The sequence below is a fragment of the Cebus imitator genome, unplaced genomic scaffold (genome assembly GCF_001604975.1).
Source record: "Cebus imitator isolate Cc_AM_T3 unplaced genomic scaffold, Cebus_imitator-1.0 Scaffold328, whole genome shotgun sequence".
NCBI lineage: Eukaryota > Metazoa > Chordata > Mammalia > Primates > Cebidae > Cebus > Cebus imitator.
The window spans coordinates 239159-262535 of NW_016107643.1; the positions used below are offsets into that span (position 1 = coordinate 239159).

At 44.0% G+C, this 23377-nt stretch overlaps 1 long non-coding RNA gene across 2 annotated transcripts in view; it reads left to right on the plus strand.

The window, feature by feature from the left end:
- Positions 1-23377, plus strand: part of LOC108286735 — a 51878-nt gene that overhangs the window by 23727 nt on the left and 4774 nt on the right. Inside the window, exons 2-3 of one of the 2 annotated variants that reach the window (XR_005196360.1) lie at positions 7314-7429; positions 7510-7598. The exons of the other annotated variant lie outside the window; for it this stretch is intronic. This is a non-coding gene — a long non-coding RNA (uncharacterized LOC108286735). Of the gene's footprint in view, positions 1-7313; positions 7430-7509; positions 7599-23377 lie in introns of those variants that run through there. 2 annotated transcript variants of the gene reach the window in all.

Genomic DNA, 23377 nt, shown 5'->3' on the forward strand with positions numbered 1-23377 from the left:
GCTGGAGTGCAGTGGCGTGATCTCGACTCACACCTCCGCCTCCCAGGTTCAAGCAATTCTCCTGCCTCAGCCTCCCAAGTAGCTAGCGTGGTGTGCCACCACGCCCAGCTAATTTTTGTATTTTTAGTAGAGATGGGGTTTCACCATGTTGGCCAGGGTGGTCCCAATCTCTTGACCTCGTGATCCGCCTGCCTCAGCCTCCCAAAGTGCTGGGATTACAGGCGTGAGCCATCGCGACCAGCCGACATTAATTCTTGCATTTATTCCTCATAGCCCCCTATTTCACAGGTGAGGAGAGCAAAGTTCAGAGACATTATGTAGCCTTCCGAAGTCCACAGGTGATATTTGAAACCAAATCTCTCTGGGTTTTAATGACTCAGAACTAAGGGTGTTTCTGCAAGTTAATGGAATATAGTAGGACTATTCTAGTCTGAGTAGAAATAGAATAAGAAGAAAGTAGAGATTTCTTAGTAAACTGCCAAGAGAAAGACCCAGATTATAGGCAAAGCTAAACTCAGATAACTATATGAGAGAATTAAGACTAAGGATTCTCTAAGAAAAGACTAGGACAAAGACTTAGATGGTCTCTATAATTATATGGGAAAAATCAATGACCAACTTATCCAAGCAGGCATGAAACTACGTGTGAGTAGCATTCTCGGCGAGCCCTTCATAGCCCAGTACGCTCTCCCATCTGTAGCTGAGTCAGGTTGTTATATTTTCCTGGTAAGAGTGAGGCATAGTCAGAGAGAATAAAAAGAAAAGATGACACAACTACTGTCAAAGCTCTAGGAAGAAGATCAGTCCCTCGGATGACGAAGGTGGACAATGAAAGGCTTGCGAGGCCTCATCTTTTACTCCAGCTCATGATATAGCCTTATAAGGTGTGGCTGCAACAAAAATTCTGACTTATAACACAAAAAGACCATCCAACTCCCATGCCTCTCAAAGAAGCATCACTTAGTATTCTGAGACTTTGATAGCTTTCAGAGCAGAGCCAGCATAAGGAACCATTGCTTATCCTAGAAGATCCTCCCTGAGACACACCTTCATGACTGAGACCCCCTGGAGCCAGGGCCTGGCTGGGAAAATGAGCAGTTCCTGAACTGGACAGCTTGGGGATTATAAAGATCAAAAGTACATCACTATTTATTCATCATATGTTAATTGGGGCTAGTTTGGACTCTGGCCAGGGGTGGAAAATTCTTCCTGCACCTCCTTTTACAGGCTTTGTATCAAACAGCCTTTGTTTCCTCGGTTGGGATTTGTCTCAGGAGAATCCCAAACCATTCCAATATGGAACAATCACAGAGGCGTAGACCATCAGAATTAATAGGCACTTAGAGGCCCATGCAGTCATTACCAAGCATTTTGACAAAGCTCAGAAATGAGCAGCTTCGTTTGAGGCACACTCTAGAGTAGTAAGACCCATGCTATGGGACGGGTGTAGCCGCAGGGTGTAGCTCACTTGTACCACACCTTTTTTTTTTTTTTTGAGATGGAGTCTCACTCTGTCACCCAGGCTGGAGTGCAGTGGCACGATCTCAGCTCACTGCAAACTCTGCCTCCCGGGTTCAAGCGATTCTCCTGCCTCAGCTTCCTGAGTAGCTGGGATTACAGGTGCATACCACCATGCCTGGCTAATTTTTGTATTTTTAGTAGAGATGGGGTTTCACCATGTTGGTCAGGCTGGTCTTGAACTCCTGATCTCGTGATCAACCTGCCTCAGCCTCCCAAAGTGCTGGGATTACAGACATGAGCCGCCACACCTGGTATTTTTTTTTTTCAGGCTTGAGCTACCGCATCACACCTTTTTTATGAGAAACTCTGAGCTTTTAAAAAATGAACATTTAAGTTGTATGTTCATTAGGAACTGTGACAGAGACATTGGTGGACGGCGAGGAGAACAGAGAGGCCATGCAGATTGAGATTTTGAGTGTATCTCCCACCTCACCCCATCTGAAGGAAGGCATGTTAAGGGTCTCCAAGACCACCGCCAGGTTTGGTAATTTGCTAGAAGGAGTTACAGGACGTAGCATATAGTTATACTTGTGGGCAAGATTTATTACAGGGATAGGGTACAAAGTGAAATCAATGAAGGGGAAAGGTATGTAGGGGAATCCTGAGAAAACCAGGAGCTTCGATGGTCCTCTCCCAATAGAATCACAAGGATGTGCTGAATTCCTCCAGCAACAAATTACGACAACATACAACAAATACTGTCTACCAGGCTGGGCACAGTGGCTCACACCTGTAATCCTAGCACTTTGGGAGACCAAGGCAGGCCGATCACCTGAGGTCAGGAGTTCAAGACTGGCCTAGCCAACATGGTGAAACCCCGTCTCTACTAAAAATACAAAAATTAGCCTGGTGTGGTGGCACACAACTATAATCCCAGCTACTTAGGAGGCTGAGGCAGGAGAATCGCTTGAACCCTGAGGCAGAGGCTACAGTCAGCTGAGATGTGCCACTGCATGTCAGCCTGGATGACGGAGGGAGACTCTGTCTCAAAAAAAAAAAAAATGTTGTCTACCAGCGAAACTCATCAGACACTCAGTGCCCAAGGTCTCTACATGGGGGTTGGTCTCACAAACACCCTCTGTATGAAAACTCCAGACTTCCAGAAGGAAAACTGGTATTCAATATAATCCATATTGTTTGCACAAATATGGCCTAGGCCTAGTGAGCCACCCTTATCACTTAGTTTCATAGCAGTGTAGGGAACTGTTCATCAGGCAAGTTCGCAGACGTCAGCCCAGGGCCAACCTCTCGAGGCAGGCCTTTCTCAGGATAGCAATCTCAGGCCCATTGTGTGAATGTTTTACTACACAGAAAGGTAATCTCATTTCATTCTTCATTGTTAGGACTTAGTAAATTGCCATCAATAAGGTAAATGGAATTGTTTATTATCAAAAATCTTACACTCACTTTCCTAATAGGTCACATCTATCTGGATGTCCTAAGATACCTCAAACCTGGCACGTCCAAAACTGAACTCATTATCCGCCCCACATTCTGGCTGTTTCTAGTGAACAGCTCCCCCATCTCTCCTATTACTGAAGTTATTCTTGACGTCTACCTCTGTTATACCCTCTGCAACTTAACTAGTTGCCAAGTCCTAGTGTTTTTACTGCTTAAATATCTCTCTGTCTTCCTCCTTATCCCTACTGCCACTTCCTTTGTTCAATTTTGTCATTGCTGTAGGATAGTAGCTTCGTAATGGGTCTTTCTGTCTCTTTCTTTTTTTTTTTGAGTTTTGCTCCCGTTGCCCAGGCTGGAGTTCAATGGTGTGATTTCGGCTTACTGCAACCTCCACCTCCCATGTTCAAGAGATCCTCCTGCCTTAGCCTCCCAAGTAGCTGGGATTACAGGTGCCTGCCTGCCTAATTTTTTTGTATTTTTAGTAGAGACGGGTTTTCAACATGTTGACCAGGCTGGTCTCGAACTCCTGACTTCAGCTGATCTGCCTGCCTCGGCCTCCCAAAGTGCTGGAATTACAGGAGTAAGCTAACGTGCCAGGCCTGCCTGCAATGGGTTTTTCTATATATAATTGGCCCTCTGTCTCTGCAAGTTCTACACTTGCATATTCGACCAATTTTGGATCAAAAATATTTGAAAAATAAAGCACAATAAGAAATAACAATACATCGATGTTGAGTTAGGAGAAAAAAACATTTTTAATGGAAAAGTATTTATATATATATATTTATTGTACTTTAGATTCTGGGGTACATGTGCAGCTCATGCAGAATTGTTGCATAGGTACATACATGGCAATGTGGTTTGCTGTTTCCATCCCCCTGTCACCTATATCTGGCATTTCTCCCCATGTTATCCCTCCCCAACCTCCCTACCCCCCACTGTCCCTCCCCTAGTCCCCCCAACAGACACCAGTTTGTGATGCTTTCCTCTCTGTGTCCACGTGTTCTCATTGTTCAACACCCACCTGTGAGTGAGAACATGCGGTGTTTGATTGTCTGTGCTTGTGTCAGTTTGCTGAGAATGATGGTTTCCAGGTTCATCCATGTCCCTACAAAGGACACAAACTCATCATTTTTTATGGCTGCATAGTATTCCATATGGTGTATATGTGCCACATTTTCCTTGTCCAGTCTATCATCAATGGGCATTTGGGTTGGTTCCAGGTCTTTACTATTGTAAACAGTGCCTCAGTGAACATACATGTGCATATGTCTTTATAATAGAACAATTTATAATCCTTTGGATATATACTCAGTAATGGGATTGCTGGGTCAAATGGAATTTCTATTCCTAGGTCCTTGAGGAATCGCCACACTGTCTTCCACAATGGTTGAACTAATTTACACTCCCACCAACAGTGTAAAAGTGTTCTTATTTCTCCACATCCTCTCCAGCATCTGTTGTCTCCAGATTTTTTAATGATTGCCATTCTAACTGACTTGAGATAGTATCACAGTGTGGTTTTTATTTGCATTTCTCTAATGACCAGTGATGATGAGCATTTTTTCGTATGTTTGTTGGCCTCATATATGTCTTCTTTTGAAAAGTGTCTGTTCATGTCCTTTGCCCACTTTTGAATGGGTTTATTTGCTTTTTCTTGTAAATCTGTTTTAGTTCTTTGTAGATTCTGGATATTAGCCCTTTGTCACATGGGGAGATTGCAAAGATTTTTTCCCATTCTGTTGGTTGCCAATTCACTCTAATGATTGTTTCTTTTGTTGTACAGAAGCTCTGTAGTTTAATTAGATCCCATTTGTCTATTTTGGCTTTTGTTGCCAATGCTTTTGGTGTTTTAGTCATGAAGTCCTTACCTATGCCTATGTCCTGAATGGTTTTGCCTAGGTTTTCTTCCAGGATTTTTATGGTGTTAGGTCTTATGTTTAAGTCTTTAATCCATCTGGAGTAATTTTTAGTGTAAGGTGTCAGGAATGGGTCCAGTTTCTGTTTTCTGCACATGACTAGCCAGTTATCCCAATACCATTTATTAAACAGCGAATCCTTTCCCCATTGCTTGTTTTTGTCAGGTTTGTCAAAGATCAGATGGTTGTAGAGGTGTGACATTGCCTCCAAGACCTCTGTTTTGTTCCATTGGTCTATATCTCTGTTTTGGTACCAGTACCATGCTGTTTTGATTACTGTAGCCTTGTAGTATAGTTTGAAGTCAGGTAGCATGATGCCTCCAGTTTTGTTCTTTTTGCTTAGGATTGTCTTGGCTATGCAGGCTCTCTTTTGGTTCCATATGAAGTTTAAGGCGGTTTTTTCCAGTTCTGTGAAGAGGGTCATAGGTAGCTTGGTGGGGATAGTGTTGAATCTGTAGATTGCTTTGGGCAGTATGACCATTTTCACGGTATTGATTCTTCCTAACCATGAGCATGGAATGCTTTTCCATCTGTTTGTGTCCTCTCTTATTTCATTGAGCAGTGGTTCATAGTTCTGCTTGAAGATGTCCTTTACATCCTTTGTTAGTTGTATTCCTAGGTATTTTATTCTCTTTGTAGCAATTGTGAATGGGAGTTCGCTCTTGATTTGGTTCTCTTTTAGTCTGTTATTGGTGTATAGGGATGCTTGTGATTTCTGCACATTGATTTTGTATCCTGAGACTTTGCTGAAGTTGCTTATCAGTTTAAGGAGATTTTGGGCTGAGACAATGGGGTCTTCTAAATATACAATCATGTTGTATGCAAACAGAGACAATTTGACTCTCTCTTTTCCTAATTGAATACCCTTTATCTCTTTTTCTTGCCTGATTGCTCTGGCTAGAACTTCCAATACTATGTTGAATAGGAGTGGTGAGAGAGGACATCTGAATGGGCAAAAACTGGAAGCATTCCCTTTGAAATCTTGCACTAGACTAGAAAAGTATTTTTTAAAAAAGAAAATTTTAAAAATAACAATACAATAATAAAAAATTATACAAATTTTTATAATATTGTATAGCAACTATTTACATAGTTTACATTGTATTAAGTATTATATGTGATCTAGAGATGATTTAAAGCAGAGGGGAGGCTGTGTGTAGGTTGTATGCAAATCCCACGCCATTTTACATGAGGGACTTGAGCGTCCATGGATTTTGATACCCACAGGAGCCCTGGAACCAACTCCTCCCTTCACCCCCTCTCCCTATACATAGTAAGGGACAACTAGAATCACTCTTCCTTTCCCATTTATCATCCATGATGTACTGCTAGCAGGTTTTTTTTCAGTTTTTCTTTTTCTTAAAAACTATTTTTTAACTTTCTGAGATTCACTAAACTATTTCTTTTATTTAAAAAAGTAATAGATGCACATGGTAGAAATTCAAATAGTACTGAAAGATATACGATATTTCTATTGTGTAATTCCAGCACTTTGGAAGGTTGAGGCGGGCAGATCATCTGAGGTCAGGGGTTCAAGACCAGCCTGGCCAACATGGCAAGACTCTATCAAAATACAAAAATTAGCTGGGAGTGGTGGCAGGTCCCTGGAGTCCCTGTTTCTCGGGAGGCTAAGACAGGAGGATCACTTGAACCAGGAGGTGGAAGTTGCAATGAGTCAAGATCACACCACTGCACTGCAGCCTGGGTGACAAAGTGAGCTCCATGTCGGAAAAAAAAAAAAAGTAAGTTCTCTCATGGTTCCTGTCTCCAGAGAGCCTTACTGTTGACATTTGTTGTCTCTCCTTCTAAAAGTTTTCTCTGGCTGTAAAAGCATATCCTTAAAACACACATGCTTTCCATACCTCACACAGAAGTGGGAATCCACCATACTCACTGGTCTGCACTTGGCTCTTTTCTTTTTCTTTTTCTTTTCTTTTCTTTTTTTTTTGTTTTTTTTTGTTTTTTTTGTTTTTGTTTTGAGACAGAGTCTTGCTCTGTCACCAGGCTGGAGTACAGTGGAACGATCTTGGGTCACTGCAGCCTCTGCCTCCTGTCTTCAAGTGATTCTCCTGCTGGGATTCCAGGCACACACCACTATGCCCAGCTAATTTTTGTATTTTTAGTAGAGACAGGGTTTCACCATGTTGGCCAGGTTGGTCTCGATCTCCTGACTTTGTGATCCACCTGCCTCAGGCTCCCAAAGTGCTGGGATTACAGGCATGAGCCGTGGTTGCTTTCATTGACTATGTTACCTTAGAGAGCTTTTCTCACCTGTACATGCTGGTCTCTCATTCTATTAGAGCACTGTAATATTCTAGTGGATGGATGTAATTTATTTAACTAGTTTTCTCTTGATGGATATTTAAGTTATTCCTAGATTCCTGCTATTCTGAAGAATCACCTTTTGAAAACCCAAATGCGCTGGGTCCATCCCTGGCTCAGGCATCTTAAATGACTTCCTGCTGTTTACAGCTAGGCCTCCAGCTGGGGAGTCACGGCTGCGAGCAGGTTGCCAGGGATACCCGAGGTCTCAAGAGAAATAATGGCATGTGTTCCTGGAGTTCTGTGTAAAAATGTTAATTGAACTGGTAAGTGGTTAAAATGTTTTATATGGAGTCAACACAATTCTATTATGGTGTCAAATATAGAATTCTCATGAATATTTCAGATGGTGGTGGGAGACTTCAAAAGAAATTTGTGGAGGTTTTTTCAAGTTATACTTCCAGATTCCCCTAAAGACTCATGCTTTCCTTTCTTGCCTGACGGACACCAGTAGAAAGATCTGCGCACCCAAGTCCACAGGATACAACCAGAACTTCCTGGTATAGATTTGAGAGTCCATGTTTGACGCACATAGAACTACTTGCTATTTTTCCTATTCCCTTTGCCTGGAAGGCTTCTGTCCTTTTCCATCTGGTGTACTACTCATCCCAAAAAGGCAGTAAGTACAGCCTACTGCTGAAAAGTATGGACTTTGGAGCCAGACTGCCTGGGTTTGATTCCTGACCATGCCATGTCTCTGGCTGTGCGATCTCGGGCAAGTTACTCAGCCTCTCTGGGACTTGATCTCATTTGTAAAATGTAGGTACTAAAAGTAACTGGTAAGACTGTTGTGAGGTTTAAGTGGGTTAATATATGTAAAGTGCCTAGAACAGTGTTTGGTACATGGTTAGCACTTGAGGAAGGTATTGTTGTTAGTGTTATTATTTTTATTATTCAAGGTCTAGTTTCCATGATTCTCTCAGGTAGCTTCTTCCGCCTTCCCATAACATCTGCTTACAGTACTCAGCACATTATTCTGTACTTTCTTCTCCCGTTTAGGGGGGTGCTGTTTTGCAGAGAGAGGACCCTGTCTTACTTATCTTTATACCCCTTGTGTTGGATACATACTAGACAATCAATTGCTGTTGAATAGATGTTAACTGAATGAGATAATAATTATAATAATAACAATCTGAATTCTTCTCTCTGTCTATCCATTTCATTATGCAATGACCAATGATACTTGGTCCTAGAGGGGCTTTTCACATCCCCAACATGGTTTATAAATGAAAACTTCACTGTAGAAACCATTTACACTAAACCAGTGTTTCTCAAACTGCATTCATGCTTCACGGGTGTTTTCCAAACACAGGTTCCCTAGGTTTGGGACATTTAGGTTAAAAGTAAACAGATATCTCAGAGCCTTTTCTAGGCTCATGTCCATAGGGGAATGAGTAGAATGTGAGATTTGTTAGTAAATTTCCTAACCTTTTGACCAGAGCACCTTTTTCTTTTCTTTTCACCGATGGTGAAAACATCTACTGAGTTAAGTCTATAGAATATAGTTGTTGAAAAATTGCACTAACTTAGCTTCATTCCCTCTTCCAGCTGATTTGCCTAGAGCCAGAGTGTCACTTACGTGCCATTTCCTGCCCGGGTCTCAGGCCCTGATAGCATCTCTACTCCGCTCCTGAAGCCCTTCTCAAGAAACAGTTGTGCACTCAGGAATCCATTCAGTCAAGATTCATTGAGTTTCTGCTATGTGTACTGACTGTGGAGAAAACACGGTTCTTGCCCAAGAGGAGCTAGCTGGGGACTGGGGACAGCTGGGACACAGCTGGCTGCACAGGGAGCTCGGGGCTGCAACGTTTTTGAGAAGGATGAGACTTGTATTTCTCTGGTCTAAACCTTTCAGTGTCTAGGTGTGTAGGTGGGGAGATCAAAGTCTAGAGAGTGGTAGTGTTTTGTTTTGTTTTGTGAGCTCAAACAGCTAGTTGGGGGCAGACTGGGAGCAATATTGTATTTTTTCACTGCATCCCCTGCCTCTGAGGCTCAGGTAACCAAATCAGAGAATCCATACACACAAAGAGATGAAACAAGGGAATGCTTTCTTCCATGCAGCTGCCTATGGGTCCTTGAACTTGTTCAAGGGCATTCCAGGTTGGATATTTTTTCTGCTTCCATTTTCCTATCAATGACCCAAGACCATGTCTTATTTTTATATACATCTGTTTCTTCATAGCTTCCTTCTCTCATCATTTCTTGGCAAAGATGTCTGTGGCTTACAACATGCTGCAGTCAAAGCAGGGCGCACTTTGGAAGCCAGAGGGCTAGGTTCGGCTGGCTGCTGCGGTTTGCCAGTCTGGTAATTGCCGGTGGGAGGAAAGTGACACAGTGAGAGCAGGGCCTTCAGAATGCCAAATAGTTTGTAATACTGCGGTTCCTGGTGTTCCGTGTAGATACTAAGCTAACAGGAATGTAACACAAGCTCAGCAGACTGGAATGAAATAGGCCACCCACTCTCCTCAAACAGGCTCCCCAGTAGCTGCCCTGCCTGCTCATCTGGGGTCCCAAGGCTCACTCAGTGCCAAGGAACTAGTGTCAACTCCCCTGGAACGGCACAGCTCACTTCCCCCAGCAATTCCTCCCTGCTTTCAGAATGAAATCCAGGTCCATCCTCCGAGCCCCCCTGGTCTTCTGTCCCTATCTCAACTTCTCTTCTGACCTCTCTGTATGCTCCTCCTGCTTTGTCAAGAAACTGCCGCAGCTTTCCCAGTCCTGAGCATTTGCTGGCTTGAAAAAGTCTTGGGATTTCAACAAATAGAGGCCTCTCTTTGTTGAAATCCCAAGACTTTTTCAAGGCCCATGAGCCATTCACGATTGTATTCAGCTGCATATAAAAGAAGTGCTGCTATTTGGCTGAACCAAAGAGGGATTCATTTATCTCATGCAACAAGAAGTGCGGGGAAGGCAGTCTAGGGTTGGCGTGGCAACTCAGGATGAGTCCATCCAGGAACCAGCTTCTTTCCATCTGTTCACTCTTCTTTCCTTCCCGTTCTTTCTTTCTTTCCTTTCTTCCTTCTTTCTCTTTCTTTTCTCTTTCTTTCTCTCTTTCTCCTTCCCTTCCTCCTTCCCTCTTTCCCTCCCTCCCTCCCTCCCTCCCTCTCTTCCTTCCTTCCTTACTTCCTTTCTTCCTTCCTTCCTTCCTTTTGAGACAGGGGTCTCACTCTGTCATTCAGGCTAGAGTGCAGTGGCATAATTATGACTCACTGCAACCTCCACCTCCCAGGTTCAAGTGATTCTCCTGCCTCAGCCTCCTGAGTAGCTAGGATAACAAGAACCTGCCACCATGCCCACCTAATTTTTGTATTTTTAGTAGAGACAGGTTTTTACCATGTTGGCTAGGCTGGTCTCGAACTTCTGACCTCAGGTAATCCACCTGCCTCAGCCTTCCAAAGTGCTGGGATTACTGGCATAAGTCACGGCGCCCTGCCTCTATAAGCATGCTTTGATTTAAACTGAATTGAATGAAATGGGAGAATGATGGTGTGGCTATCGCAAAGGGTGCTGGATATAGAATTATGAAACATGAACCCTGATGTGACCATGTGACTTTGTGTGAATCGCATGGATGTCAGTTTCTTCATCTATAAGATTCAGGAACTCAGTGAAATGGTGTCAAAGTTTTCTTCCAGTTTTAAGAACTTGAGGACTCATGAATGTAATCAATTAGCTGAGTTAGGGAATTCCAAGAAGGTAGAGCCCATTCAGACCCAATGAGAGCCAATAAAACAGGGACTGGAGAAGTTCAGGCACTTCTCTTTCAATCCTGTAGTTTATGGGCCCAAGCCAAGCCCAGAGGGGCAGAAAGGTGAGAGCTGGAAAGTAGCAGGGAAGTGGGCTGGACCAGCAATGATCAGGAGGCTGGAGATGAGAGGTCAACCGTGGTATAAGTAAACAAGTGCTATTTTAAGAGGTCACGTTTCAGGAAGCAGGAACCCTCCACTGCCCAGACATTGAAGCCCTACTGACCCTCACCTCCTAATGACAAGAGAAGGACTCTCATTATAACTTCCTTTAGGGGCCTGGTGCAGTGGCTTATGCCTGTAGTTCCAGCATGTTGGGAGCCTGAGGAGGGAGAATCGCTTGTGTTCGGGAGTTTGAGACCAGCTTGGGCAACATAGAGAGACCCTGTCTCTACAAAAAATAAAAAATTAGCTGAGCCTGGTGGTACATGTCTGTAGTCCCAGCTACTCAGAAGGCTGAGGCAGCAGGATCACTTGAGCCTGGGAGGTTGAGGCTGCAGTGACCTGTGACTCTGCCACTGCGCTCAACCTGGGAAACAGAGTGAGAACCTGTCTCCAGAAAAAAAGAAAAGAATTCCTTTAAGTTTAGGGAAGGTAGAGCCCCACATCTGGCATCATTTGTAAACTGGAATATTCATAGCCAGTGTATCTGTCTCATATTCCTGTTTGGGGATAGAGCAAGACTTATGTGTTGAAGACGCAGGCCTTCCCTTGTGTTACTTTGAGCAAGTTAATTGTCCTCTCTGGACTTTAGGTTCTTACCTGTATGCCTATAAAAGACAGGCATTGGCCATATAACACTGGTGTTTAAATTTTTTTTTTTTTTTTTTTTTTGAGACAGAGTCTTGCTCTGTTGCCCAGGCTGGAGTGCAGTGGCGTGATCTCACTGCAGCCTCCATCTCCCGATTTAAGTGATTCTCCTGCCTCAGCCTCCCAAGTAGCTGGAACTACAGGTGCATGCCACCACACCTGGCTAGTGTTTAAATTCTTTACAACTGGAACAAAAACGGAACAAAAGCTTGAATAGGTTCCTGAAACAGCAAGCCATCCTCTTGGCAAGGAATAATACTTCATGATCTGTGGTGTTCCCGAAGCATCTCTGAAGACTTGCGGCCACAGTGTAAAAATTACCACACTGGTGACCTTGAGCTCCCTCCCAGCTCTGACCCTGTGCCTTTCCTGGTTATTATTTTTTCCCCACATTTCTTATCTACTGAAGATTGACCCCTAGTATTAGTGTTTCTTTTAGACATAACTGAGTTAAGAAGGTATCATCGGCTGGGCACGGTGGCTCACATCTGTGATCTCAGCACTTTGGGAGGCTGAGGCAGGCAGATCACCTGACGTCAGGAGTTTGAGACCAGCCTGACCAACATGGAGAAACCCCGTATCTACTAAAAATACAAAATTAGCCGGGCATGGTGGCACATGCCTGTAATCCCAGCTACTCAGGGGGCTGAGGCGGGAGAATCCCTTGAACCTGGGAGACGGAGGTTGCAGTGAGCCGAGATCACACCATTGCACTCCAGCCTGGGCAACAAGAGTGAAACTCTGTCTCAAAAAAGAAAAGAAGGTATCGTCATCACTCGATCACAAGCTGGCAGGTTTCACTCCTCTACATTGTTTGATTCAGATCATTCCTCATTCTCTTCATTGAAGTTTTAATTTTCCCTTCCCCACCCCAATACAGGGCTTGGTTCTCAGCCCCTTTTGTCCTTACCATCCACATTCATTCATGAGATGCTATGACAAATGCAGTAATTCCTATCCCTTGTCTCCAAGCTTAGTGAGTCACAGGCAGCGAAGCTGACGCTAAAAAGAAATGTCACATCTGGATGAGACTGTTAATTCTACTCAGTGCCTCATCTCAGAGGTGGAAGTTGCTGACTTCAATATTTTGTTTTTGTGCTCTCTTGAGGGAAAGACCTTTCTATACTGGTTTTCACCAGTGACCTGCTAGACCAGTTTCACCAGGGGTAACACAGCCAAAATTTGTGATTCTCACATGAACCTGGGAGGCAGAGGTTGCAGTGAGCTGAGATCACGCCACTGCACTCCAGCCTGGGCAACAGAGCAAGACTCTGCCCTAATTAAGAAAAACAACAACAACAAACATCCCACAAAATTTGTGATTCTTTTTCCTCCTGTTTCTACTTACTCATAATAGTAATGACAGTAACTGCAACAGTACTCGGCTATCATTTATAAAGCGTCTACAAGGCACCAAACACAGAACTCGGTACTCCACATCTATTATCCTGCATTTTCATAACTTTAGAAGGTATTAATAGATATTATTGCCCTTACTTTGCAAATGTATAAGTCTCATGGAAATTAAGTTCTTTGCCCAAAGCTGCCTGGCTAAAAAGAAGCAGAGCCTTGACTCAAACCCGGGTCTGTCTCACTCTAATATTCATGTTCTTCCCACCTCTCTGTGAAGAGATAGTATGCCTTTTTTGGGGTGTTGATTTCTGACAATTTTGATAAATAAAATAAAAAAGGGAAAGAGAATTTCCTGGAATAGGCGGTTGTCTTGCTCTAAAAATAAAAGGGAAGGAAAACAGAAAAAGATATTATCTTAAAACCTGTTAACTTTACTCAGAAATTTAGTGAGAATAAATTATAAAGTCAAATCTAATTTCTGAGGGGAAACCACAGATAACATAGATACAAACATATTTATGTGACCTTAGGTAAATCTTCTAAACTCTGAGCCTCCGTTTTCTTATCTACAAATGGGAGAATCAAGGCATCCCCCCACAAGCAGTGGCTCATCAGCTCACTTGGAAAATGCAGTCATCTTCTCAAAGTTTTCTTTCCTCCCTTCCTTCCTTCCTTCCTTCCTCCCTTCCTCCCTTCCTCCCTTCCTCCCTTCCTCCTTTCCTCCTTTCCTCCCTTCCTCCCTCCTTCCCTCCCTCCTTCCTCTCCTCCCCTCTCCTCTCCTCCCCTCTCCCTCCCTCCCCTCCCCTCTCTTCCCCTCTCCTCCCCTCTCCTCCCCTTTCCTCCCCTCCCTTCTCCTCTCCTTTCGAAACCAACATCGAAAGGTCTTTCCCTCAAGAGACCACAAAAAAAAAATATTGAAGTCAGCAACTTCCACATCTGAGATGAGGCATTGAGTAAAATCAACAGTCTCATCCAGGTGTGACATTTCTTTTTAGCACCTTTTTTCCCTTTCTTTCTTTCTTTCTTTCTTTCTTTCTTTCTTTCTTTCTTTCTTTCTTTCTTTCTTTCTTCTTTCTTTCTTTCTTTTTCTTCTTCTTTCTTTCTTTCTCTCTCTCTCTCTCTCTCTCTCTCTTTGTCTCTCTGTCTCTCTCTCTCTCTGTCTCTCTGTCTCTCTCTCTCTCTCTCTCTCTGTCTCTTTCTCGACAGGTCTCATTCTGTTGTACAGTGGCATGATCATGGCTCACAGCAGCCTTGAACTCCTGGGCTCAAGTGATCCTCCTGCCTCAGCCTCTGAAGTAGCTGGGACTATAGGTGCATGCCACCACACCCAGCTAATATAATTTTTTTTTTTTTTGTAAAGACAGGGGTCTTGCTATGTTGCCCAGACTGGCCTCAAACTCCTGGGTTCAAGTGCTCCTCCCACCACAGCCTTCCAAAGTGCTGGTGTTACAGGTGTAAGTCACTGCACCCAGCTCAAAGATTTTCTTAAATGAATGTAAAGTTGAAGATGCATGATTATAATGGCTAACTTAGATCTACAAAATGCTTTGTAGTTTACAAAGTTCACTTATGTCCATTCTTATATAATTCTCCTGATAATCCCTTGAGGAAGGTGTCCTCATAACTAGGATCTTAGCTAACAACAGATCAACGAATGTCGACTGAATGCCTACTGTATGCCAGGTTATTCTTGAATCTGAATAGAATACAGAGTTGACTACAATAGGGATTCCATGCGACTTTTGTTTTATTTTTATTATTTTCCCATAATGAATTTATCACTAGAAACAATGATTCTTGGCTGGCGAGTTGGCTCACACCTGTAATCCTAGCACTTTTAGAGGCCAAGGCAGGCGGATCACTTGAGGTCAGGAGTTTGAGACCAGCCTGGCCAACATGGTGAAACCCCGTCTCTACTAAAAATACAAAACTAGCTGGGTGTGGTGGTGGGCTCCTGTAATCCCAGCTACTCAGGAAGCTGAGACAGGAGAATTGCTTGAACCGGGAGGCAGAGGTTGCAATGAGCTAAGATTGTGCCACTGCACTCCCAGCCTGGGCAACAGAGCAAGACTTTGTCTCAAAAAAAAAAAAAATAGAAAAGATTATCTTGGCCGGGCACAATGGCTCATGCCTGTAATCCCAGTACTTTGGGAGGCCAAGGCTCGTGGATCACCTGAGGTCAGGAGTTCAAGACCAGCCTGGCCAATATGGTGAAACCCCATCTCTACTAAAAATACAAAAATTAGCTGGGCATGGTAGCAGATGACTGTAATCCCAGCTACTCAGGAGGCTGAGGCATGAGAATCACGTGAGCCCAAGAGGCGGAAGTTGCAGTGAGCCGAGATGGCACCAATGCACTCCAGCCTAGGCGACGAGTGAAACTCCATCAAAAAAAAAAAAAAAAAAGGAAAGAAAGAAAAGAAAAGATTGTCTTATCTCTCATCCAAAGAAAGACAAGACAAGAAAAAACAAAAAAAGTCAGACCATGCCTCCTCAAGGAAATCAAGTCTAGTGGAAAAGGCAGATGTGCGTAGTAAACCAACCCACGGGGCAGATCACAGGAAGTTTTATCAAAGGAGTACAGACAGATGGGCAATGAATTTGGCCTCTAGGAGCAGGAGGCCTTTAAATGCCCTATGAATCCCTGTCCTGCCTGCCTCACAGAGTGGTGTCAAAGTTCCATAACATGGATAAAAGCTCTCAAGTCTTGCACGTCTGTAAAGGATTGTGATGATTTTTGCACATGTTTCCTAGCAGAGTTGGGAGTGTTGGGAATTCTATTTTGCTGGGGCACCTGTGTTGTGCCAGGATGTCTAAGGATTGTCTTCTGAGTGATTTTGCGAGTCCTTGAATTCACATTAGCATGGCAGCCCACAAGCAGCAAGTTCAGCTCTCCCACTGTATTGACTTTTACTCCCATTCCCTTCTCGTCCCCTTCCCTCCACCTTCTGTGTTATACTATCTTCTTCCTTCTTCTCTCTTCCTATGCATCTCTTGTGTCTTTTTTTCCTTTTCTTCATACTATGTTGGGATCTCCAAGGCCACCCCCAGGTTCACTGCTTCACTAGGAGATGTCACAAGACTCAGTATATAGTTGTACTCACAGCTGTGATTTGTGTGTGTGTGTGTGTGTGGTGTGAGATGGAGTCTCGCCTGTGTGTGTGTGTGTGCGCGTGTGTGTGCGTGTGTGCGCGCATGTGTGTGTGTGTGCGTGTGTGTGTGATGGGTCCTAGTGATAATTTTGCTATAAAGATGCCTTGTCCAGAAAAGAGTTGTCATAGCAGGCTTGAGACTGCTGTTCCTAGAAAAACCTGCGCATGAGTTTGGCTTTTTTCTTTTTTTCAGAATGCAGTGCTGTGATGTTGGCTCACTACAACCTCCACCTCCCAGGTTCAAGCAATTCTCCTGCCTCAGCCTCCCAAGTAGCTGGAACTACAGGTGTGTGCTGCCATGCCGGCTAATTTTTGTATTTTTAGTAAAGACGAGGTTTCACCATGTTGGCTAGGCTGTTCTCAAACTCCTGACTTCAGGTGATCCACCTGCCTTGGCCTCCCGAAGAGCTGGGATTACAGGCGTGAACTACTGTGCCCAACCACAGCTGTGACTTATTACAGGGAACAGGTACAAAGCAAAATCCATAAAGAGAGAAGGGGATGGGGCAAAGAGAGGAAACCAGGCCCAAGCATTTAGAAGTCTTCTCCTGGTAAAGTCACACAGGACATGCTTAATTCCTCCAGCAACAAATTGTGACAACCCATGTCAAATATTGTCTACCAGGGAAACTGATCAGAGGCTCAGTGCCCAAGGTTTCTTCTGGGGGATGGTCACATAGGCCCCCTCTGCCTACCATGTACAAAAATTCTGGATTTCCGGAAAGAAAACAGGCGTTCAGCAAAAACCACGTTGTTTGTACAAATGGTTTAGTGCAGTGAGCCACTCTGATCGCGTGGGGAATGGTGAGAACCCTCCCCAAATTTATGTTCCCAAATGCCAATCAAAAGCCAAATTTGGCAGGGTGAAGTGACTCATACCTGTAATCCTGGCATTTAGGGAGGCCAAGACCAGTGGATCTCTTAAGTCCAGGAGTTCAAGACCAGCCTGGGCAACATGGCAAAAATGCATCTCTACAAAAAATACAAAAATTAGCTGGACGTGGTGGTGCAAACCTGTAGTCCCAGCTACTCGGGAGGCAGAGGTGGGAGGATTGCTTGAGCCTAGGAGGTGGAGGTTGCAGTCAGCCAAGATCACACCATGTGCTCCAAAACTGAAAAAAAAAAAAAAAAAGCCAAACTTAGAAGCAGATCTTTCTAAGAATGGCAGTCTCAGGCCTGCTATGCCAACTTTTTTCTGGACAAGGCATCTTTATAGTGAAATTATCACTACGACCCATCAGCAGGATGAGACCAACCTGTGGTACTGATCATGTCAGTTATATGCCTTTTAGGGGCCCTGTACTTAGCCAGTTAAAACAAATCCCATCAGCCATAAAGATCTTTAAAGGTAAACTTTAAAGTCTTTTTATGAACCTTTTTTACCTGACCCAAGGCAGCAATTCAGGCACGGTGCAGCTATGTCTAGTAAGCTGAAGCTGACCTGAATCTCTTCCAGGGCTAAGGCAGTGCTGTCACAGGAGAATACACACACAGGAAGTCCAGCCCCAGAGGGTACATATTGTACCCCTGGAAACAAAGAGTTGACAATTACTGGGGCACCTCAAGCTGCATACATTAGCAGAACAGGTTGACAAGGCCCCCAGTGTGACCTCCCATCGTAGGAATCCCACCGTGGGCTTCCAGCTTCATCCAATTAATTCAGTTCAGTCCTTGGTTTCACAGGGACTGCCCGAGGCTGTCAGTTACGAACGGCTTGCTTGTCTGTGACACGAGTTCGCCTGCCTCCTGAGTGTGCAGGACCTCTGGGGGTGTTCTGTGCAGGAAGTGGAGGTGTCGGGGCACCCCCTGCTGCTCAGCGTGTCAGAGTTCAGAGCTCTCCCAGACCTGGGAAAGACAGCACGGGGAGGTTTCCCTTCAGAAAGAAAGGAAAGCTTCCGGAAGCAGGTCTGAAAGACAAAAGGACACTAAGGCCCTCCTGCTCGCCTGCACCTCCCAGGGTACTAGGGTTTCTGTCGTCTCTCTGTTGTTTCAAAATCGGGTGTGCCGCATTCAACCATCGTAACTTTACATTTTAAAAACCATCCCCTGCTGTCATCCAGACCTCTCACCTGGAAGGGCTGTATGCAAGAGGGACAAAAGCATTCTCATCAAAAAGCATTTTTATATAACTTAACCAGAAAGGTACATCATGTTCTGGAACGGGTCAAGGATGGAATCCCGAATTTTCAAAAATGTTCAAAATGGGTTTATATAACCTCCCATCCCTTTTATCCTGAGCAGCCTGGAAAAAATCACTCACCTGCTGGGCACAGCTGCAGTTAGTAACCAGAGCGCCTCACTAAGGTGTGTGTCCCAGGACAGAGAGGCATACACAACAATCAGCAGCAGTGAGGCATCTCCAAGAGGGGGTCAAGGGTCGACCTGTCAGGAGTGAGGGAAGGGGCCATGGGCCCTGTGAGGTGCCCTCCCCCGCCTGCAGCTTTCAGCAGTAATCTCAAGTTAGACTGCAAGTGGTCTCTATCAGAAATACAGAGGCCTGTCTGCCACCTAATTTCAGATGGTCCCATCATAGTGTAAGCCCTTTGCTGTGGACATTTGTATGGGATCCAGACTGTTCAGCCAGAAGGTTCTCATAGTTTAGGACCCCAAAGAGATGTCCCGTGTCTATAGCAATCCCAGAGTCAAAGTCAAGCGTGTACCTGCTTTCATCTCGGCACAGCAAGAGCAGAGGCTGAACTAGCCAATGGCAGACGGCATCAGGTTTCAGCTCCATGGAGCCCAGGCAGTTGGGGGTAGACAAAGCAAGATTCCAAAAAACCCAAGGGTATTTGACTGCAAAAAAGGCGACATGGGAGGGCCAAATGGCTGTGTTCCAAGTCCCAGTGGCATGCTAGGCTTTCCTAAACCCTCTGTCTCCATGCCACTCTTACAGTCCAAGTTGACCCACAGCAGGCTGGAAAATTATCAGCCTGTAAGGATCAGATTTCACAACCTGATATGATTTATAGGAGCTCATTAGCAATTAAAGCCTGCTTTTTAAAATCCCAAAAGGTGTTTTTATCTGGTGAATGGCTCTTTTCATATTGATTGCCTTTTCCTAGAGGCTCTGATTGGCAAACATGGTAGTAAAAATCCTCACTATGAAGACTTACTCTATTTCTAATAAATTTAAACTCTTTTGAGTTTAAATTTAATTTGCAGCTGGGCACGGTGGCTCACGCCTATAATCCCAGCACTTTGGGAGGCCAAGGCAGATGGATCACGAGGTGAGGAGTTCGAGACCAGCCTGACCAACAAGGTGAAACCCCATCTCTACTAAAAATACAAAAATCAACTGAGTGTGGTGGCACGTGCCTGTAATCCCAGCTACTCAGGAGGCTGAGGCAGGAGAATCGCTTGAACCAGGGAGGCGGAGGTTGTAGTGAGCCAAAATCGTGCCACTGCACTCCAGCCTAGGCAACAGAGCGAGGCTCCGTCTCAATAAATAAATAAATAGATTTAATTTGCTCACCAGTGGCAAAAACCAATGGTGTCCCATCAATATATAATTCCTTTTGCAGCTTTTCCCAATTGGGATGGTCATGCTAGTGTTTATGAAATTACAAAGCCTATAACACTTTTCACCCATTCTTATCATACAGTCAGATGCAATAGCCACAAATACAAAGCCATTAAAAGCAATAAACTTTTTTCTCATTGCATATCTACTCAAACTCTTAGCAGTAAATTCAGCGTTTACAGCTGCCAGGAGCTCTGGCTGGCATGCAAGAAGGGAAAGGTGTATAGAAATGGCTGCAACCCCCTCAACTCTATCTGCTTCTGCTCTGCTGTATCTAAGTGCTGCTCCTGGGAACTGATTGTTTTTCCTCCCACCTGGAGAAGAGAGTGATGTACATTTTTAACATCTTTGGTCCAAAGCTCACCTTTTGGGATGGCTGGGGCCCTTTCTCCTCCCACCTGGAGGATAGAACAAAATCAAAGACATCGAGCAGGCTGAGCTTTGTTCCCTTTGCATTAGCCAGCACTGCCAAAAGCAGCCAGGGTGTCCAGCAAGCCAGTTCTTTCTGGGATTGAAGCGATCATTTTCAAATGTTACCGGTAACCTTTACCTCTTGGAACGGCCAGTAGTTCAGCTGGGGTTTCACATTGTTCATACCCACAGATTTTCTGCTCTTTCATCCTTCCTTTTCTCAAACAGCACTTTCACCATATTTCAGAGCCAAGGTCCTTCTAGTGAGGTCTACTTATGATGCTCTGTGCCAGGGGTCCCCAGGACCACCCCAGGTTCAGTGGCTCACTAGGAGGATTCCCAGGACTCAGCATGTCATCGAACTCACAGCATGATTTATGACAGTCAAAGGATACCAAGCAAAATCAGGAAACAGAAAAGCTGCATGGGCCAAAGTCGGGAGGAAACCAGGTGCAAACTTCCAGTTTTCTCCTGGTGGAGACACGTAAGGACACGCTTAATTCCTCCAGCAACAAACTGTGACAGCATCTGTGAAATGTTGCCTTCCAGAGAAATTTGTCTGAGCCTGGGGTTCCCAAGGCTTTTATCTGATCTGTCAGGTAGGCACCTCTACCCAGCACATACTAAAAATTCCAGACTCCCAGAAGGAACGCAGATGTTCAGAATAAACTGCATTGTTTGTACAAACAGTTTAGCATAGTGAGTCACTGTTGTCACTTAGAGAATGGTGGAAACCCTTCCAAAATCTTAAGTTACCAGATATCAGCCCAGGGCCATCCTTACCAGCAGGACTTTCTAAGGATAACAGTCTCCAGTATGGTAAGTTAATTCTTTTCTACACACATATCTATGTTAGCTCTGTTCTACACACATATCTTTATTATTATTATTATACTTTAAGTTCTGGAGTACACATACAGAACGTGCAGGTTTATTACATAGGTATGCACGTGCCATGGTGGTTTGCTGCATCCATCACCCCCCGTCATCTACATTACGTATTTCTCCTAATGCATCCCTCCCCCTGCTGTCCCTCCCCTAGGCCCCCACCTGCCAATAGGCCTGATTGTCTGATGTTCCCCTCCCTGTGTCCATGTGTTCTCATTGTTCAATACCCACTTATGAGTGAAAACACGGGGTGTTTGGTTTTCTGTTCTTGTGTCAGTTTGCTGAGAATGATGGTTTCCAGCTTCATCCATGTCCCTGCAAAGGACGTGAACTCATCCTTTTTTATGGCTGTATAGTATTCCATGGTGTATATGTGTCACATTTTCTTTATCCAGTCTGTCATTGATGGGCATTTGGGTTGGTTCCAAGTCTTTGCTATTGTGAACAGTGTGAATAAACATACATGTGCGTGTGTTTTTCTAATAGAATGATTTATAATCTTTTGAGTATAAACCTAGTAATGGGCATAATTACTAGGTTTATACCCATGCTGGGTGAAATGATATTTCTGTTTCCTTTAGATCCTTGAGGAATTGCCACGGTCTCGCTCTGTCATCCAGGCTGGAGTGCAGAGGCGTGATCTCGGCTCACTCTAACCTCTGCCTCCTGGGTTCTTGTGCCTCAGTCTTCCTGAGTAGCTAGGATTGCAGGTGTGCACCATCACGCCCAATTAATTTTTTGTATTTTTAGTAGAGAAAGAGTTTCACCATGTTGGCCAGGCTGGTCTCAAACTGCCAGCCTCAAGGGATCCGCCCACCTCAGCCTCCCAAACTGCTGGAATTACAGGCATGCGCCACCACACCTGGCCTTTTACACACATATATCTAAAAAGAAAGGAAAGTGAATGGGAAAATAGAGAAGAAAAGAAAAAAGTAACATTAAAAAAAGAGTGACACTGAAAAGGAAAAGAAAATATTGAGGGGTTTTTTTGTTTTGTTTTGTTTTTTAAAGACGGGTTTCACCATGTTGGTCGGGCTGGTCTTGAACTCCTGACCTCAGGTGATCCGCCCACCGTGGCCTCCAAAGTGCTTGGTTTACAGGCGTGAGCCACCACACCCGGCCATATTGAGGGTTTTTAAAAAATGGTAGAGAAAACAAATTGTTGTATGATAATGTCATAAGAAGTAACAATAAATACACAAAATCATGAAATGTTCTGAACTTGTGCTTTGAGGAGATCAATACTTTGTTCCAGACTCTGGATGCAAGACAATGCCACCAACGTATTTAGCATACTGTATGTTTTTGTTTTTGTTTTTTGAGACAGACTCTTGCTCTATCGCTCAGGCTGGAGTACAGTGGCACAATCTTGGCTCACTGTAACCTCCACCTCACAGGTTCAAATGATTCTCCAGCCTCAGCCTCCCGAGTAGCTGGGATTACAGGCATTCGCCACAACACCCAGCTAACATTTGTATTTTTCAGTAGAAACGGAATTTTACCGTGTTAGCCAGTCTGGTCTTGAACTCTTGGGCTCAGGTGATCCACCTGCCTTGGCGTCCCAGAGTGTGCTGGGATTATAGGCATGAGCCACTGCACTTGGCCACACACAAACCCTATGTTCTTTCTTTCTTTCCTTCCTCCCTTCCTTCCTTCCTTCCTTCTTTCTTTTCTTTTCTTTTCTTTTCTTTTTTCTTTTCTTTTCTTTCTTTCTTTTTCTTTCTTTCTTTCTTTTTCTTTCTTTCCTTCTTTCTTTTTCTTCTTTCTTTTTCTTTCTTTCTTTCTCTTTCTTTCTTTCTTTCTTTCTTTCTTTCTTTCTTTCTTTCTTTCTTTCTTTCTTTTTCTTCTTTCTTTCTTTTTTCTCTCTCTCTCTTTTCTTTTCTTTTTTCAGAGATGGGATCTGGCTATATTGCCCAGACTGGTCTCAAACTCCTGGGTTCATGCAATCCCCCTGCCTCAGCCTCTCAAAGTGTTGGGATTATAAGCATGAGCTACTACATCCAGCCTATTTTAACTTTTTAAAGTAGCAAAATTCTTTATTCAAAATGAAGCCTTACTTAGAAGCCCAATTAAGACTCAGAAATTGAGCCACTGTGAGCCTAGTGGGTCTGGGGTCATCACCCTGCTTCTCCATACTCTTGAGGTTCCATGAAGCACAAGTGAAAACCACTGATTTAGTATAATCTCTCTTATTTTTCAGATGATGGAACCAAGGCCTGGCTAACTAAAGTTTCATAGTCTTAGAAATAGAACCCATTTATTTGGAGTCCCAGTTCATTTTGTTCTGTTTATTTTGTTTGTTTGTTTGTTTTGTTTTGTTTTTGTTTTTGAGAC